At 37.0% G+C, this 19,640-nt stretch overlaps 1 pseudogene; it reads left to right on the top strand.

Annotated features, from left to right (window-relative positions):
* The first annotated feature begins 11,897 nt into the window (after positions 1-11,897).
* Positions 11,898-14,637, top strand: LOC110138273 (small ribosomal subunit protein eS21 pseudogene; annotated as a pseudogene).
* The last annotated feature ends 5,003 nt before the right edge of the window (positions 14,638-19,640 follow it).

The raw sequence follows: 19,640 nt of genomic DNA on the forward strand, positions 1-19,640 counted from the left end.
CGTACTCCTTTCCTGATTTGGAACCAGTCTGTTTTTCCATGTCTGGTTCTAACTGTTGCTTCTTAACCTGCATACAGGTTTTTTAGGAGGTAGGTTAAGTGTCCTGGTATTCCAGTCTCTTGAAGAATTTTCCACAGTTTGTTGTGATCCACAGTTAAAGGCTTTAGCATAGTCAATGAAGAAGAAGTTGATGTTTTTGGAATTCTCTTGCTTTTTCTATGATGCGACAGATGTTGTCAACTTGATATCTGGTTCTTCTGCCTTTTCTAAAATCAGTTTGAACATCTGGAAGTTCTCTGTTCATGTACTTTTGACACATGGCTTGGAGAATTTTGAGAATTATTTTTCTAGCGGGTGAAATGAATGCAATTGTGCAGTACTTTGAACATTCTTTGGCATTGCTTTTCTTTGGGATTGGAATGAAAACTGACCTTTTCCAGTCCTATGGCTACTGCTAGTTTTCCAAATTTGCTGGCATATTGAGTGTTGCACTATAACAGCACTATCTTTTAGGATTTGAAAGAGCTCAGCTGATATTCCATCACCTCCACTAACTTTGTTTGTAGTGATGCTTCCTAAGGCCTACTTGACTTCACACTCCAGGATGTCTGGCTCTAGGTGTGTACTTAGTCACATACAGATTATATAGCCCAGTACATGGTCCATTAGCATCAATTTTGGCTTCCCTGATAGCTCAGTTGGTAAAGGATCTGCCTGCAATGCAGGAGACTCTGGTTTGATTCCTGGGTTGGGAAGATCAGCTGGAGAAGGGATAGGTTACCCACTACAGTACTCTGGGCTTACCTTGTGGCTCAGCTTGCAAAGAATCCACTTACAATGAGGGAGAACTGAGTTTGATCCCTGGGTTTGAAAGGTCCCCTGGAGAAGGGAATGGCTACTCACTCCAGTATTCTGGCCTTGATTGTGTCACAAAGAGTCAGACATGACTGAGTGACTTTCACTTCAGCATCATTTTTACCTATAAATCATGTGCATGTGGGAATTTTTTTCCAATTGACAATTTTTGAAGAATTTCTGTAGATCTTATCCTTTTTTATATATAAGGAGAAAAAAATGGTATTTTTGGTACCTAAGTTATCAATCATCCAGTAAACACTTGGTAGACATATTTTGCATTAGCTTATATGAGATAAAGAGTAATTTTCTAGCATAATTCTCACATCAAAGTAAAATGGATTACAAAGGAAACCTTAACCACTAGACCTATATAAATATATGTCTACTAAAAATTAAAATATATGTTTTAAGTTGTATGTTTTTAAGTTGGATAACATGATTCATATGTACATAGTGAAATGATTTCTTCTGTTAAGCTAATTTATCAATCTCATCAGGTAGGTGCCAATTTTTTGATGAGCTCTCCTGAAATCTACTCTCTTAGAAAATTTCAACATTCCACACAGTACCATTAATTACAGTCATCATATTGTACTTTAGTTCAGTCACTATGTTGTGTCCGACTCTTTGTGACCCCATGTACTGAAGCATGCCAGGCCTCCATGTCCATCACCAACTCCCAGAGTGTACTCAAACTCATGTCCATTGAGTCGGTGATGCCATCCAACCATCTCATCCTCTGTCATCCCCTTCTCCTCCTGCCTTCAATCTTTCCCAGCATCAGGGTCTTTTCAAATGAGTCAGCTCTTTGCATCAGGTGGCCAAAGTATGGGAGTTTCAGCTTCAGCATCAGTCCTTCCAATGAATATTCAGGACTGATTTCCTTAGGATGGACTGGTTGGATCTCCTTGCAGTCCAAGGGACTTGCAAGAGTATGTTGTACATTACTGTAGACCTATTCTTATCATAGTTCTGCAATTTTCTGTCCTATTACCAACATTTTCCCATTTCCTGCACCTCTCCGCCCTGGTAACCACCATTCTATTCTCTGCCTTTATGTATTCATTTTTTAAGATTATACACATGATATGCACTTTCATCCTTTTTGTCTGGTTTATTTTACTTATTATATTGTCTTTCATTTTCATCTATGTTGTTGCAAATGGTGAATATATACAGAGGAATATTTTTCAGCCTTAAAAAAGAAAATGAATTTTCTTAACTTCAAGTATAATACATGTTTTTAAGTATTTTTAAGTGAATGTTAATGAAAAATAATTAATAAAATAAGTGATAAGCCAATAAAAAGAAATTTGCCAAATTTACATAGTGTATGGTGACTATAACAGCTCTTATCCGGTAGTGATTAAATTTTCAGTTCAATTCAGTTCAGCCACTTAGTTGTGTCTGACTCTTTGCGACCCCATGAACCACAGCACGGTCTGGCCTCCCTGTCCATCACCAACTCCCAGAGTCCACCCAAACCCGTGTCCATTGAGTCGATGATGCCATCCAACCATCTCATCCTCTGTCATCCCCTTCTCCTCCTGCCCTCAATCTTGCCCAGCATCAGGGTCTTTTCAGATGAGTCAGCTCTTTGCATCAGGTGGCCATAGTATTGGAGTTGCAGCTTCAAAATCAGTCCTACAGCTCAGCAATTGAAAAACGTCACCAGGGATACCAAAGACATCCTAGACTTTAGATAATTAACAATTTTTCAACCAGTGTGCCTTCATTTTCAGGTATACCTCTTAGATTCAGCATGGAAAAAATTCTTCTGACTTCTTAAGTTAATTAAAAGCCTAAAGTCTGTAGCTGAGCTATGACATAGTCTAGAATAGGTATTTGGAGTCAGGAAGGTTGAGTTTGAGAATTTTTGCTAAATGTGGCCACTCCATGGCACCATGAGGACTTTCGTGCTCCTTTCCCCACCTCATGCTTCAGGGTAGAGTATTAGAATTGAAAGCTGGTATAGATTTTTTTTAGCAGCCCTATTAAACAGGAGCTCTGAGACCTGCTCCTGAGAAGTAACCCTGTCACCATGGCAATGACAAGCAAAATAGAGAGACTCTGAGAAAGCAGATACTGTTGCACTGTACTTGCTGTGTGACTTGGAAGCAGGGAAAACAGCTGAATAACAGTGTCCACTGAACATTTGGAGTCATCTTGCTGACTGTGCCTAAGAATCATTGGCTGATTCTCTCGTTGCTATAATAATTGTGATAGAACAAATCCAAGCAGCTCACTTCCCAGTCAGTTCTGCTTTAATGGGTTCAGTGGGGAGCCACCTGGAGTTTTGTTTCCTGTTTCTTATAGAACTCCAAATGTAGACTTGTCAAGATTGTGCAAAAAGCTTTTAATCATATGAATTCTTCCTTTCTTCCTTTCTCTCATTACCTTCTTGCTTTCTTCCCCCCTACCTTTCTTTCTTCTCTTTTTCCTTTCCTTTTCCTCCTTTCTTTATTCTTTATACATTCAAATTATGAATCATTCCCATGAATTACATAATGTTGAAGCATCAGGGATACAGTAGTGAATAAAAATAAGCAAACTCCCCTCCAGTCTGAAGCTAGTGAGAGGCAATAAAGTACATAACAAAAACAAGGTATAAAATATATTATAATATATGTACTAGGCACAAATAAAAGAGATGAGAAAATAGAAAGTACTATTTTATATAGGGTGGTTGTAACGGTTTCTTAAGGCTGCTATAACAAATAACCAAAATCTAGGTGGCTTACAACAACGTAAACTTATGCTATAGCAGTTCAAAGGCTAGAAATCCTAAATCAGAGTGTAGGTAAGGTTATGCTCTCTCAAAACGCTCTAGGGGGCTTCTCTGGCTATCCAGAGTTTAAGACTTCACCTTCCAATGCAAAGGGTACATGTTCAATACCTGGTTAGGGAGCTAAGATCTCACATGCCTCACAGATAAAAAACCCAAAATCTAAAACAGAAGTAATATTGTTACAAATTCAATGAAGACTTTAAAAGTGGTCCATATCCAAAAAGAAGAACAGATCTTTAAAAAAGACTCTACAGGAGCATCTTTCCCTGTTTATTTTGGTATCTGATGGTTCCATATATCCAAGGCTTGTCATTGAAAACCCCAGTCTCTATTTTCATCTCCTGTTTCTTATAAGTACATTGTAATTGGGCTCAACTGGGTCATTCAGAATGATGCCATCTCAATACTCTTAACTGAATTACATTTGCAAAGAATTTTTTCCAAATAAGTTCACATTTGTAGTTTCTGATGATTAGACCATTGGCTTGTCTTTTTTGGGGAGACAGATAGCATTCAATCCATTACAGTGGTTAAGAAGAACCTTTCTGATAACTTGGTCAAGAAAGGGCTTTCAGATGGAATAGTATTTGCACTGAGCCAAGGAAAATGTAAAGAAATGAGCCAAAATGGAAAATTAAGCAATTGAAAACATATTGTTTCCATAATTCCTCCCAATGCAATAATCAGTATGCCAAAAGTAAAGGGGAACTTTGGTTTCCTCCCATTTATTATGTTTTCTTTACCAGCTAACACAGACCATTAAAGCCAGAAGGCATCTTTTATATTATATATTGAAGAAAAACAAGCTATGCGTTCAAGAGTCAAAAAGCCTGATTTCTAAATGTCTTTCTGAAATTCCATTTTCTCATCTAAAATATAGCTAAAAGATTGTTTTCATAAGATATGCACAAATATTTTTCTTTTAAAATTCTAAATATTAAGTAGAATTAAGGATAACCATCTGAATAAACTTTAGCTTTCTTAAGAATCCACTATATGTTGAAATAAGTCCTCTCAACCCTTTTCTTTCATAATTTTTCTTTCTCCATAATTCCTGGATGCCACAAGCATAATTTGGGTTCTTTTTGATATATTCTAACTAAGTTAATATCCTTAATATTGATTGGAACCTGTGATTGCCAAGGTGAACTAGGTGGGTTGTAGATATAATGGTTATCACAAGGAAATGAGTTGTTGACACCTTTAATGCTGTTAAATCAACCACCAAAGGCATCCTGATGTTGAAGTCAGAGGGGCTATGTCCCTTGGAAGACTATTATAGTCAAATGAATACTATATAACATCATTAACTATAGTAAAGATGCTATACATTAACTCATTCATTTTAAAACTGAAAGTTTGTATTTGACCAATATTTCTCCATTTCCCCCAACCTCGAGATCTTGGGAACCACTGTTCTACACTATAACCACTTTGGCTGTTATTGTTAGATCCCACATATATTTGATACCTTACAGTATTTGTCTTTCTCTGTCTGATCTCATTTAACATAATACCCTTAAGATTCCTTCATACTGTCGCAAATGGATGAATTTCATTCTTTATTGTGGCTTAATAATATTCCATTATATATATATTTATATCATTCTATATCCATAAAATATATATTTACATCTGTATTATCTAGCTACATAATTCTATGTATCTATGTTAGATATCTACATCTACAGACCACATTCTATATCCATTTACCTGTTGACAGAAACTTAGGTTGTTTCCATGTCTTGGCTATTGTGAATGATGGTGAAATAAACATCATAGTATAGATATTGCTTTCAGATAGTGATTTCATTTACTCATGATACATATCAATACTAAGAAGCAAATTGCTAGGTCATATGGCAGTTATTTTTAATTTTTGTTTTTAATTGGAGGATAGTTACTTTAAAATATTGTGTTAGTTTCTTCTGTATAACAATATGAATCAGCTATAAGTGTATATATACTATATATATGTGTGTATATATATGTACATATTTCCTCCCTCTTGGCTCTCTCTCCCACTCATCCCCCCATTTCACCCCTTTAAGTCAATACAGAGAAGCAGGCTGAACTCTCTGTGTTATATGGCAACTACATCCCTGTTATGTATTTTACATGTGGTAGTATATATTTCAATGCTACTTTCTTAATTTTCCCCACTCTCCCTCCCCCTGCTGTGTCCAAAAGTCTGTTCTCTACATCTGTGTTTCTATTCCTGCCCTACTAATAGGGTCATCAGTACCATTTTTCTAGATTCCATATATATGTGTTAATATATGATATTTGTTTTTCTCTGTTTGACTTACTTTATATAACAGACTCTACCTCCATCCATGTCACTACAACTGACTCAAACTCATTCATTTTTATGGCTGAGTAAAATTCCATTGTATATCTATACCACTGTAAATTATTTATCCATTCATGTTGATGGACATCTAGGTTGCTTTCATGTCCTGGGTAGTGTAAATAGTGCTGCAATGGACATTGGGGTACATGTGTCTTTTTGAATTATGGTTTTCTCAGGGTATATGCCCAGTAGTGGGAGTGCTGGGTCATATGCTAGTTTTATTCTTAGTTTTTTAAGGAATCCCCATAATGTTCTCTATAGTGGCTATCTCAATTTACATTGCCACCAATAGTTCAAGAGCATTTCCTGTCTCCACATCCTCTCCAGCATTTGTTGTTTGTACATTTTTTGATGATGACCTTTCTGATTTTTGTATAAAGTGATACCTGATCATAGTTTTTATTTGCTTTTTTCTAATAATGACCAATGTTGAGCACCTTTCTATGTGTTTGTTGGCCATCTTCATGTGTTCTTTGGAGAAATGTCTGTTTAGGTCTTCTGCTCATTTTTTGATTAGCTTGCTTGTTTTTCTGACATTGAATGCATGAGCTGCTTATACATATCTTGGAAATTAATCCTTTGTCAGTTGCTTCATTTGCAACTATTTTCTCTAGAACAATTTTTCTTTCTTTCTTTTTTTCTTTTTCTTTTTTTACTATTTGAATGGAAACATTAAAAAAAAAAAAAAAAAGAGTATCCAAAGCAATCTTGAGAAAGAAAAATAAAGCTGGAGGAATCAATCTTTCTGACTTCAGACTGTACCACAAAGCTACAGTCATCAAGACAGTAGGGTACTGGCACAAAAACAGAAATATAGATCAATGGAACAAGCTAGAAAGCCCAGAGATAAGCTTACAGAACTATGGGCACCTTATCTTTGACAAAGAAAGCAAGAATACACAATGGGGGGAAAGAACAGCCTCTTCCATAAGAGGTGCTGGAAAATTGGACAGCTACATGTAAAATAATTAAATTAGAACACTTTCTAACACCATACACAAACTCACAGTGGATTAAAGACCTAAATGTAAGGCCAGAAACTATAAAACTCTTGGAGGAAAACATAGGCAGAACACTCTTTGACATAAATGGCAGTAAGATTCCCTTTGACCCACGTCCTAGAGTAATGCAATAAAAGTAAAAGTAAACAAATGAGACTTAATTAAACTTAAAAGCTTTTGCACAGCAAGCTATAAACAGCATGTGTCCATGCATGCTAAGTTTCTTCAGTCATGTCTGATTCTTTGTGACCCTGTAGACTGTAGCCTGCCACACTGCTCTATCCATGGTATTCTCCAGGCAAGAATACTGGAGTGGGTTGCCATGCCCTCCTCCATATTCCCAACACAGTGTTTGAACTTGTGTCTCCTGCAACTGCTGCATTGCAACTGGATTCTTTACTGCTGAGCCACCAGGGAAGCCCATAAACAACATATGGTAGATTTAAAAAAAAAATTGTTTTCATGGATTCTCCCTACTCTTTTCTATTGTTGCTATACCAATTTACATTCAAACCAACAATGCACAACTGTTTTATTTTCTCCATATCCTCATTAACACTTGTTACCTCTTGTCTTTTTTGGTAATGGACACTAAAAGGTATGAGGTAATATCTCATTATGGTTTTGATTTGCCTTTCCCTGATAATTACTGATGTTGAGCACCTTAGTCCATTTGATAACTTGTCAAATATTAGTTGATCATATATACATGAGTTTATATCTAGACTTCCTATTCTATTCAATCAGTCTATGTGTCTATTTCTATGTCAGGGCATACTGCTTTGATTACTAAAGCTTTGCAATACTTCCTGAAAGCATGGAGCATGACTGCCTCCAGCTTTGCTCTTCCTTTTCAAGACTGCTTTGGCTATTAAGGATCTTTTCTGAGGTCATATGAATTTTAACATTGTTTATTGTATTTTTTCTTTCTTTTTTTGTTTATTGTTTTATTTCTGTAAAAAGTCATTGAAATTTTTATGGAAATTGCATATAGTCTATAAATTGCTTTGAGTAGTATAGACATTTTAACAATAACAAAAATTATTAATTATTTCGGTACATGAACATGAGATATCTTTTCCTTTTATGTCTTCAGTTTGTTTCATCAATGTCTCATAGTCTTTATTGTATTGTATACTTGAGTTTAGTACAAGAGCAGATTTTGAATGCTCCCCACCAACATAAAACAGAGCTATGTACAAGGTGATTGATCTGTTAACTGACTTTATTGTGATAACCAATTCTTAATCATCATCCTTTATACCTTACATTTATATAATTTCATTTATATACCTTAATAAAATAGGGGGGAAAGTCAGATGTAAAAAATCATTGGTAAATAAACATAGCCATTAAGTTGAAAGGAACAGATGAAAGATAGGAGCTGAGTGAACAGTATAATACAACATGAGCAAGAGGCACAAAGAAACTTATATCATCATCAATGCAGCACTGGAATAGCTCTGCATGTGGGTGGGGATTCTGGCTAATATTCCCAATTTATAAAGAAAAAGAATATTTCACTCCCAATAGATGCTTATTTTACTTTCTCGGATTTACCTTAAATCAGCCATATTGATTATAAATTGATAAAGAGAAACTCAATTAAAATAGAGTTAGGAAGTCAGAAGGAGATGCTCTCATGACCTATACAATGGCAGAACCCAAAAGAAAAGAAATTTTTTTTCTTGCCTGACAACAGCTCAGTCAATAAGTCAAAATTACAATGAGGCATCATCTTAGACCAATCATAATTCAGTTCAGGCAGTTCAGTCACTCAGTCATGTCTGACTCTTTGCGAGCTCATGAACCGCAGCACACCAGGCCTCCCTGTCAATCACCAATTGCCGGAGTCTACCCAAACCCATGTCCATTGAGTCGGTGATGCCATCCAACCATCTTATACTCTGTCATTCACTTCTCCTCCTGCCCTCAATCTTTCCCAGCATCAGGGTCTTTTCAAATGAGTCAGCTCTTCCCATCATGTGGCCAAAGTATTGTAGTTTCAGCTTCAACATCAAGCCTTCCATTGAACACCCAAGACTGATCTTCTTTAGGATGAACTGGTTGGATCTCCTTGCAATCCAAGGGACTCTCAAGAGTCTTCTCCAACACCACAGTTTAAAAGCATCAATTTTTCAGTGCTCAACTTTCTTTATAGTCCAACTCTTACATCCATACATGACCACTGGAAAAACCATAGCCTTGACTAGATGGACCTTCGTTGACAAAGTTAATGTCTCTGCTAATTAATATGCTGTCTAGGTTGGTCATAACTTTCTTTCCAAGGAGTAAGCATCTTTTAATTTCATGGCGGCAATCACCATCTGCAGTGATTTTGGAGCCCCCCAAAATAAATCCAGCCACTGTTTCCACTGTTTCCCCATCTATTTGCCATGAAGTGATGGACCTGATACCATGATCTTAGTTTTCTGAATGTTGAGCTTTAAGCCAACTTTCTCACTCTCCTCTTTCACTTTCATCAAGAGGCTCTTCAGTTCTTCACTTTCTGGTGGTGACATCTGCATATCTGAGGTTATTGATATTTCTCCTGGTAATCTTGATTTCAGCTTGTGCTTCCTCCAGGCCAGAATTTCTCACGATGCACCCTGCATATAAGTTAAATAACCAGGGTGACCATATACAGCCTTGATGTATTCCTTATGACTACACAGTGGAAGTGAGAAATATATTTAAGGGACTAGATCTGACAGAGTGCCTGAAGAACTATGGACAGAGGTTCATGACATTGTACAGGAGACAGGAATCAAGACAAGAGAAAGAAATGCAAAAAAGCAAAATAGCTGTCTGAGAAGGCCTTACAAATAGCTGTGAAAAGAAGAGAAGCAAAAAGCAAAGGAGAAAAGGAAAGATACACCCACTTGAATGTAGAGTTCCAAAGAATAGAAAGAAGCCATATGAAAACCTTCCTCAGGGATCAATGCAAAGAAATAAAGGAAAACAATAGAATGGGAAAGGCTAGAGATCTCTTCAAGAAAATTAGAGATACCAAGGGAACATTTCATGCAAAAATGGGCACAGTAAAGGACAGAAATGGTAGGGACCTAACAGAAGTAGAAGATATAAGAAGAGTTGGAAAGAATACACAGATGAACTGTACAAAAAAGATCTTCAGGACCCAGATAATCATGATGGTGTGATCACTCACATTCACCTAGAGCCAGACATCCTGGAATGTGAAGTCAAGTGGGCCTTAGGAAGCATCACTATGAACAAAGTTAGTGGAGGTGGAATTCCAGTTGAGCTATTTCAAATCCTAAATGATGATGCTGTGAAAGTGCTGCAGTCAATATGTCAGCAAATTAGGAAAACTCAGCTGTGGCCACAGGACTGGAAAAGGTCAGTTTTCATTCTAATCCCAAAGAATGCTCAAACTACCGCACAATTGCACTCATCTCACACGCTAGTAAGGTAATGCTCAAAATTCTCCAAGCCAGGCTTCAGCAAAACATGAACTGTGAACTTCCAGAGGTACAAGCTGGATTTAGAAAAGACAGAGGAACCAGAGATCAATTTGCCAACTTTCACTGGATCATTGAAAAATCAAGAGAGTTCCAAAAAAACATCTATTTCTGCTTTATTGACTATGCCAAAGCCTTTGACTGTGTGGATCACAAGAAACTGTGGAAAATTCTGAAGGAGATGGGAATACCAGACCACCTGACTTACCTCTTGAGAAACCTGTATGCAGGTCAGGAAGCAAGAGTTAGAACTGGACATGGAACAACAGACTGGTTCCAGTCAGAATGGCCATCACCAAAAAACCTAAAAACAAACGGTGGAGAGAATTTGGAGAAAAGGAAATCCTCTTGCACTATTGGTAGGAATGTAAATTGCTACAGCCACTATGGAGAACAGTATGAATATCCCTTAAAAACTAGGAATAAAACTGCCATAAGCTCAGCAATCTCACCACTGGGCATATAGCCTGAAAAAAAAAATATGATTCAAAAAGACACACGTACCCCTATGTTCACTGCGGCACTATTTACAGAAGTTATGGTACATATATAAAATAGAATGGAATGGAATATTACATGTCTGCCTGTTCAGATGCTTAAGTCATAACTACCTCTTTGTAACCCTATCGACTGTAGCCCTCCAGGCTTTTCAGTCCATGGATTTCTCTAGGCAAGAATACTGGATTGGGTTGCCATGCTCTCCTCCAGGAGATCATTCTGACACAGGGACTGAATCTGTGTCTCCTGTGTCTCTGCATTGTAGGCAGATACTTTTCCACTGAGCCACCAGGGAAGCCCACAAGTAAATGTTACTTAGCCATAAAAATGAACATTGGAGTGAGGTGGCTGAACCTAGAGCAGGGTGAAGTAAGTCAGAAAGAGAAAAAGAAATATCATGTACTGATGCATACATATGTAATCTACAAGAAAGGTACTGATGAACCTGTTTACAGGACAGGAATGAGGATGCAGACATAGAAAATGTTCTTGAGGACACTGTGCGGGAAGGAGAGGGTGGATGAATTGAGAGACTAGCATTGATATATCTACACTACCATGTGTAAAACAGATAACTAGAAGTAAACTGTGGCATAACACAGGGAGCCCAGCTTCACGCTCAGTGAAGGCCTAAAGGGGTGGGATGGCGGGATAAGGAGGAGGCTCACAATGGAGGAGGTATATGTATACTTGTAGCTGATTCACTTTGCAGTATGGCAGAAACCAACACAACATAGTGGCAATTGTCTTCCAATTTAAAATTTTTCTTAAATTAAAATTTTTAAAAAGGCACTACTTTTTTTTGAATCTCTACTCTTTCAATGAGCTCTGTTTACTTCAGCCCTCCTAATTTCCTTTTCTCCTCTTTAAAAGAATTATTTTCTCCTTGCTGTGCTGGGACTTACACGTCGCTCACCATGGTTGCAGGCCCTGAATTGCAATTCTTTGCTGATACTGAAAAGCCTGTTTGTACTGGAGAAATAACTGGAAATATATTTATTTTCGGTAATTTCTGTGGCATGCATGGGGGTCCAGAGAAGACATTCAGTGACTCTGAGGCTGGTGAGTACAGAGGTCAACATTTAGTCCATTAGTGCACACTGCTTTTCTGTCAACCCTGGGGTTTGAAGGTAAGTCTTTTTTGAATCTGAGCTTCTGCCTTCTTTATGTTTTGAAGTTCTCCTAGGTTTTGTTTGGGATACATTTTAAGGCTCCATGTTTTTTGTTTAAGCTTTGTTCTGTCTGCAAGTAGTTGTTTGGCACTTCAGCCTGATAGTATTTTGAAACCAGGCTGTTTCAATTGGAACTCTGCTAGCTTTCGGGCCAATTTCTTTTGGAACAGGGGCTGTTTCACTGAAAGGGTGCCAGTGCAGGCTTTCGCTTGGTTCCTTTCAGAATAAGGGCTGTTCTATTGGAACTGCACTGTTAAGCCTTTGGCCTGACTCCCTGGGAACTGGGCTGTTCGTTATAGCTGTGCTGTCCTAATTGACACTGGATCCACTCTAAGAGCTCAACCCACTAACATAAAGCAGCCCTTGCCTCAGAGTACTGCAAGTTCAAATAGTGGGATCTTTAATGGACCTCAAAAGGTTTCTGTCTCTGAACCTAGCTCCTTTTATTAAACCCTTTGAAACATATGAATCCTTTTGTCTTTTGCTCCTCAGCCACTGTCCATTTATTAGGCAAAGACTTCTTAGGAAAGTATCATACTGGAATTTCTTATTCTTGAAAGGGGGATATAATTCTAAAATTTTGCAATGCACTTGACCCTTGAACAACACTGGTCTGTACTGCCTGGGCCCACTTACATGCTGAAGTTTTCCTAAATAAGCACTGTAGCGGTGATTCTGAGTTGGTTAACTCTGACTGTAAAGTTTGTCTCAATTTTTTAGCAGTTCAGAAATTCACAGCCCCTAGCCACTATGTTGTTCAAGGGTCAACTGTAGCAAAGCGACCAACCAGGTGCATCAAATGACCTTTCGACATCTTTTATTTTCTCTGTCCCTGAGTATAGTAGAGCTGATTCTGGAAACACTGATTATTTGGCTCTATTGATTCAGCCACCATCCTTCTTATGGATAAAATCTCCAACTGATATTGACAAAATTCAGTGTACTTCTCATCAGTGTTGAAATAGATCTCTCAAAATCTCTTCCTAGAACCAATCACTATCCCATAAATGAGGAAGAACTTCAAGATTTAAAGCCCGTAATAGATTATAAGGCTCAAGGACTTAATATCTGCAATAGTTTTATTTTAACAATGTCTGGTAAAATAGTCCTATTAAACCAGTAAGAAAACCTAAGGACTGAAGGTAGAGTTTGTTCAGGACCTCTGAGTAATAAACAACATTGTAATAACAACAACAAAAAAAAACATTGTTATCTCTCAATGCATTACTAGTGTCCACTTCTATCAGAAGTGAATTCTTTACTGCAATAGATTTATATGGTGCATTCTTCAGTATTCCAGTTGAGGAAGCTAACAGATGTTTTTTTTGCCTTCACTTGGGAAGAAAAATAATTCACTGGGACAATAATGACTCAAGATTTTACTTGGAGTTCTTATTTCTTATAAATCTTGAAGGCTGAGCTTGGTGTTAATAAGTGCCCTATAAGTTCTACTGTGTTGCAGTATGTGGATGATTTGCTTCTTTGCTCACCTCATCTCCTAACCTGAAGACAGCATCCACTTGCTAAAGCTTTTGGTCTTCAGTGGATACGATTGTCCCCAAAACTGCTGTTTTCCCAAAACCAAGTTCAATGTTTAGGGAATCTGATGTCAAAACAAGGGCTTCACCTAGGTTCAGATATACTTCATGGTGTCCTAAGTTTCTCCAAACCCCAAACAAAGCACCAACTCTTAGTTTTTCTCAGGTGAGTTGGTTATTGCAAAAAATAGATTCCAAATTTCTCTTGTAGCTAAATTTATGCATTTTTCACTAAATAATAACAATACCAATCCAATGTTTATAGAGAGAACTGGATGACACAGCCTATAACAACTTAAAGGAGAATTTAATGAACCCACCTGCCCTTGAGTATCCAAATTATCAGATTTCCTTTTGCCTTTCTATATATAAAAAAGTGTTTGTCCCCAGGATATTCACTCAAAAACAGAGGTCACCAATTACCTATATACGGTGTTATAGCCAAAAAGTTATTATAGCAACTGGACTCCGGCATGGATTTACTTGCCTTGTTAGAACCATTACTTCCACTGCCTTTTTGTTTAAAGCTATTGAGCAAATGATTGTGGGATTCCCATTTACCAAATCTGAACCAAATAACAACTCAGTCCTGCCACAGACTTTAAAAATTCCCACTCTCCTGCGGTCGTGCAGCCGGCGTCCGGGCAAAGGGGACGGTGCGGGGCCTGAGACGCTCGCTCAACACGCAGAACGACGCTGGTGAGTTCGTGGACCTGTATGTGCCGCGGAAATGCTCCACCAGCAACCGTATCATCGGAGCCAAGGACCACACGTCCATCCAGATGAACATGGCCAAGGTTGACAAGGTGACAGGCAGGTTCAACGGCCAGTTTAAAACCTACACTATCTGCGGGGCCATTCGCAGGATGGGCGAGTCAGATGACTCCATTTTCCGGCTGGCCAAGGCTGACGGCATCGTCTCAAAGAACTTCTGACTGAAGAGGATCCAGGACATGGAATATTTGTTATAAATAAAGAATGAAAACCTAAAAAAAAAAAAAAAAAAAAAAACCCACTCTTCCCCACTGTACATGCATTGAACTATTTGTCTATTGACAAAATGAAGGCATTCATGAGTCAAATTGGTGGGAAAATGTTAACAAGGTTGCAAAAAGTGCCTACCTTACTTGTCCCATTTGTTAAACAGACAAACCAAGGAAGTCTGTTACTACATTTACTGGGCATTTTAATGGCCTAATTTAAGTTCTGGCAGATAGATTTCATACAGTATTCTTTGTCTATATAAATATGTTTTTGGATATAAAAATCAAAGAATATTTATGTTTTTGTCATGGTCTGTGTTTCACATACAGAAATTTTTCTTTTGCACAGGCTACTGCCTCTTCTGTGGCTAAAGAGAAGTATCAACAACTTCAGATATGCAGGTGGTGTCACTCTGTTGGCAGAAAATGGAAAGGAACTGAAGAGCCTACTGATGAGGGTGAAAGGGGGAAGTGAAAAAGCTGACTTGAAACTCAGCATTAAAAAAAGTAAGATCATCACATCTGGTCTCATCAATTCATGGCAAATAGAAGGGGAAAAAATGGAAGGACTGACAGATTTTATTTTCTTGGTCTCTAAAATCACTGCAGACAGTGACTGTAGCCATAAAATTAAAAGACACTTGCTCCTTGGAAGAAAATCTATAACAAACGTAGACAGCATATTAAAAAGCAAAGACATCACTTTGCTGACAAAGGTTCAGAAAGTCAAAGCTACGGTTTTTCCAGTAGTTATGTATGGATGGACTATAAAGAAGAGTTGGACCATTAAGAAATTTGAATACCAAACAGTTGCTGCTTTCAAATTGTGATGCAAGAGAAGATTCTTAAGAGTCCCTTCAGACTGCAAGGACTCAAACCCATCAACCCTAAAGGAAATCAACCTTGAACATTCATTGGAAAGACTGTTGCTGAAGCTGAAGCTCCAACACTTTGGCCACCTGATGCGAAGAGATGTGTCATTGGAAAAGACTCTGATGCTGGGAAAGGTTGACAGCAAAAGGAGAAAGGGGCAGAAGAGGATTGGATGGTTAGATAGCATCACTGACTCAATGATCATGAATCTGAGCAAACTTTGGCAGTTAGTGGAGGACAGAGAAACTGTCATGCTGCAGTCCGTGGGGTTGCAGAGTCAGATATGACTTAACAACTAAATAACAACCACCTCCTTGTACCTTGCACCATGAAGATCTCATATATTAAAAAAAAAATTACATGTATATACAAAAGGATTCCCTTCAACCTTCCTGAAAAGGCCCCGTCTGGTACTGCTAACCAACATTTGTACCACCGCTTTCCAGGGAATAGACACTTTCTGGATTCATAGGACACTCCTAAATACCCATACCCAACACTGACTGTACCCTCACATCAACTGGTGATCTAAAGTAAAGACTTCCCAGAATTGAAGTGGCTGACATGTTGAGACAGCTTTCCTAAGACATCTGAGCCAGGTGCATTGGAAGTTTGCCTGCCAAACCTTTGATGACGACAAAGCTTTGAGTGATCTCCAATGTCTATAATTTAAAACATATGGACTTTAGATAGAAAGTGCTGTGAGTTCTTCTTCCTACTCCTCTTTGTTACTCAAGTATGATCTCAATAGTTTTCAGTGTGCTTTCCCTCTGACATGGGATACTACATCCAGAAAGGTTCTTCCTGACTTTGAGGGTAAAATAAGCTGCTGAAACCAGAAAACCTGACTCTTGATCAGAGGGACTTTCAGAGAAAGATCTTGATCAAAGATGGAGAAATATAAAGATTAATAAGTAGAAGTCATTAAAATAGTCAGGAGGCCAGAAAGGGGAACTCTCAGGCCATATGACAATAGCAAAGCCCAACAGGAAAGGACTTTCTTTTCTTTCTTGGCAGACTCAATCCATGAAAGACAGTGACAACTCAGACAATCAAAATGCTCTCAATTCTTCTAATGGACTCTTTGCTTACTATAGTCCTCCCAATATCCTTTACCCACCTTTAAAAGAGTTTTCCTGTCTTTGCTGTACTGAGACTTATACATAGCTGGCCATCATTGCAGACCCCAAATTGCAATCTGCTGCTGATACCAATAGACTTATTTTTATTGGAAAAATAATCAGCAGTCTATTTGTTTTAAGTCAACATGATCTCCCAGTTAGTGGTTCTTGTTAGAGGAAATAGCATCAGGAATTCTCCTATTAAAAGCACAGGTGCTTTTTTTTAAAGCAATCTATGAAGAAAATTATAAAGATCCTACTACTGTCTATAAAAACTATTACCAATAGAAGATTGTTCATAATGAATATGTTTATTAATACACTGCAGAATCACATCACCTGTACTTAACAAGGTTTAAAATTGCAGGCCCTTGTCATTTGTCAAATGTTTCTTTAAGAAACAATAATGCATATTTAATAATATGAAATAAGCATTTATTACTGAATTTAATGTAGAAAATATTCTTGAAATTTTCTAGGAAGTAAAAGGCTTAATAATACATATCTGACTGCCACCTCAGGCGTTAGTTCCTACTTAAGAAATGTGAAGATAAAGGGAAAAATCTATTTGTGATAGAAGCCAATTGAGAATGTTATCCAAACAGTGGCAACTTTCTGAAATTGTTTATTGTTGACATAAACAGATTTTAGAAGGTCTCTCATGGCTTTAAATGTGATTAATCTTCTTGAGAAGAAGTATAACTTTAAGCAAAGTAAATGGAAGCAATCTTGACCAGTGACTTGATCTTCACCCTAATCTCATCCATTTTAACCCCAAGAGTTTTATAAGATATGAGTCTAGAAAAAAGAAGTTGGATCATATTTCTCTTTTAAAATACTAGGGAATAAAAGGTAATGAACCATCAGAAAATTTGAAAAGAATTTGTGACTTCAGAATTCCACATCTTGCCAAGTTATCATTTACGTGTGAAGACAACTAAATGGAATTTTCAGATATTCAAGTCTCAAAGTATAAATAGCTGTCCTGTATTCTTTGAAAAACAAGTCTTATAATTACTCCAGTTAAGCAAGAGACTAATAAAAATAAAGAAAACAAAAATAAGAAAGTCATGTTATAAAAGCCCAAGTCCTGAGAAATAAGAATTTACATAAAAAATAATAACAAGCCTTGTGTGAGAGAAAATAAAAGCACTATTTTCCTCAAATTACATAGAAAATAAAACTTATAATTTCTTACTTGAACTTGACAAAAATTTATTCATTTTTTTTTGAACAATGATAAAAATAGAATTAATAACAGAAAGATAACAAATTCAATTTATTGATATTAGGTACAAACTATAATAAAGTTTTGGGATCCTTTGAATATTTTAAATAAAATTAAATGCATATATGAAAGATGTTTATAAGAACATTTGGAGATGGGTGATTTTAATGAAAACACTCATGTTCCATGAAAAAAAATCATCCTTGTGGAAATGTTTCCTTCATAATTTTTATATACCATATAAAAATATCAGAAAACATAAAGATTAATGGAGAATATAATAATAGAGGTAGAGGAAGAAACTGGGTAACTTTTATGCCATGTTTTTGTGGTTTAGTGGCTAAGCCATGTCCAAATCTTCTGCAACCCTATGGACTGTGGCCTGCCAGGCTTCTCTGTCCATGGAATCCTCCAGGCAAGAATACTAGAGTGGGTAGCCATTCTCTTCTCCAGGGGGTTTTCTTGACTCAGAAATAGAACCAAGATCTCCTGTATTGAGGTAGGTTTTTCTACCTTCAGCCACAAGGGAAGACCACAATAACATAAAAGGCCACAACTAAGCACATGAAAATACTCAAAGAAAATCTCATCAGTAAAGGCAAATATACAGTAAAAATAGTAAATCACCCATTTACAAAGGTAGTGAGAACATTAAAAGGCAAAGGTAATAAAATCATCTTTATTCACAATAAGCAGTTGAGGGATAGACAAAATAATTAGATGTAAAACATGGTGTCAGCATCAGTAACTACAAGAGGAAGAAGGTAAAAATGTAGGTGCATTAAAATATGTTTGAAATTAAGAGACCACCAATTGAAAATAACCCTGTATAGGTTGATCACCTATATAAACTTCATGATAGCCACAAATAAAAGAAAAACAGTAAATATACCCACAAAATACAGAAGGAATTCAAAGATGCTAATAAAGATAGACATCAAATCATAAGAGACAAAAAGAAGAAAAAGGAATAAAGAATAACCTCAAAACTAATCCAAAAGACAGCTAGCATAATGGCAATAAGTACATATATATCAATGATTACTTTAAATATAAATGTTCTAAATGCTCCAAACAAAAGACAGAGTGGCTGAATGGACTCAAAAACAAGATCCCGGGGTTTTCTTGGTGGCTCAGTGATAAAGAATCTGCTTACCAATGCAGGAGACATAGGTTTGATACCTGATCTGGAAGGATCCCACAAGCCATGGAACATCTAAGTCTGTGCACCACAACTATTGATCCTATGCCCTAGAGCCTGAAAGCTGCAACTACTTATCTCATGTGCCACACCTACTGAAGTCTGAGCACCCTAGAGCCTATGCTCTGCAACAAGAGACACCATGGCAACAGGATGCCCACTTGCTGCAACTAAACAGCAGCTCCCACTTGCCACAATAAGGGAAAAGCCTGTGTTGCAATGAAGACTCAGCACAGTCAAAAATAAATAAATAAAGTTTTAAAAAGAATTCCTACAATTGAATAATAAAGTCATAGTTTATTTGATACAAAATAGATAAACAAAAGACATATATATACTACCTACAGGAGACTCACTTTAGATCTAAAACAATGCAGACTGAAATAGATGGGATGGAAAAAGTTATTTCATTCAAATAGAGATTTTAAAGGCCAATTTATCAATAATTATACCAAATGAAATAGACTTTAAAATAGACTATTACAAAAGACAAGAAGGACATTATATAACGATCAAGGAATCATTCCAAGAAGAAGAAAGATCA

The sequence above is a fragment of the Odocoileus virginianus genome, chromosome 2 (genome assembly GCF_023699985.2).
Source record: "Odocoileus virginianus isolate 20LAN1187 ecotype Illinois chromosome 2, Ovbor_1.2, whole genome shotgun sequence".
NCBI lineage: Eukaryota > Metazoa > Chordata > Mammalia > Artiodactyla > Cervidae > Odocoileus > Odocoileus virginianus.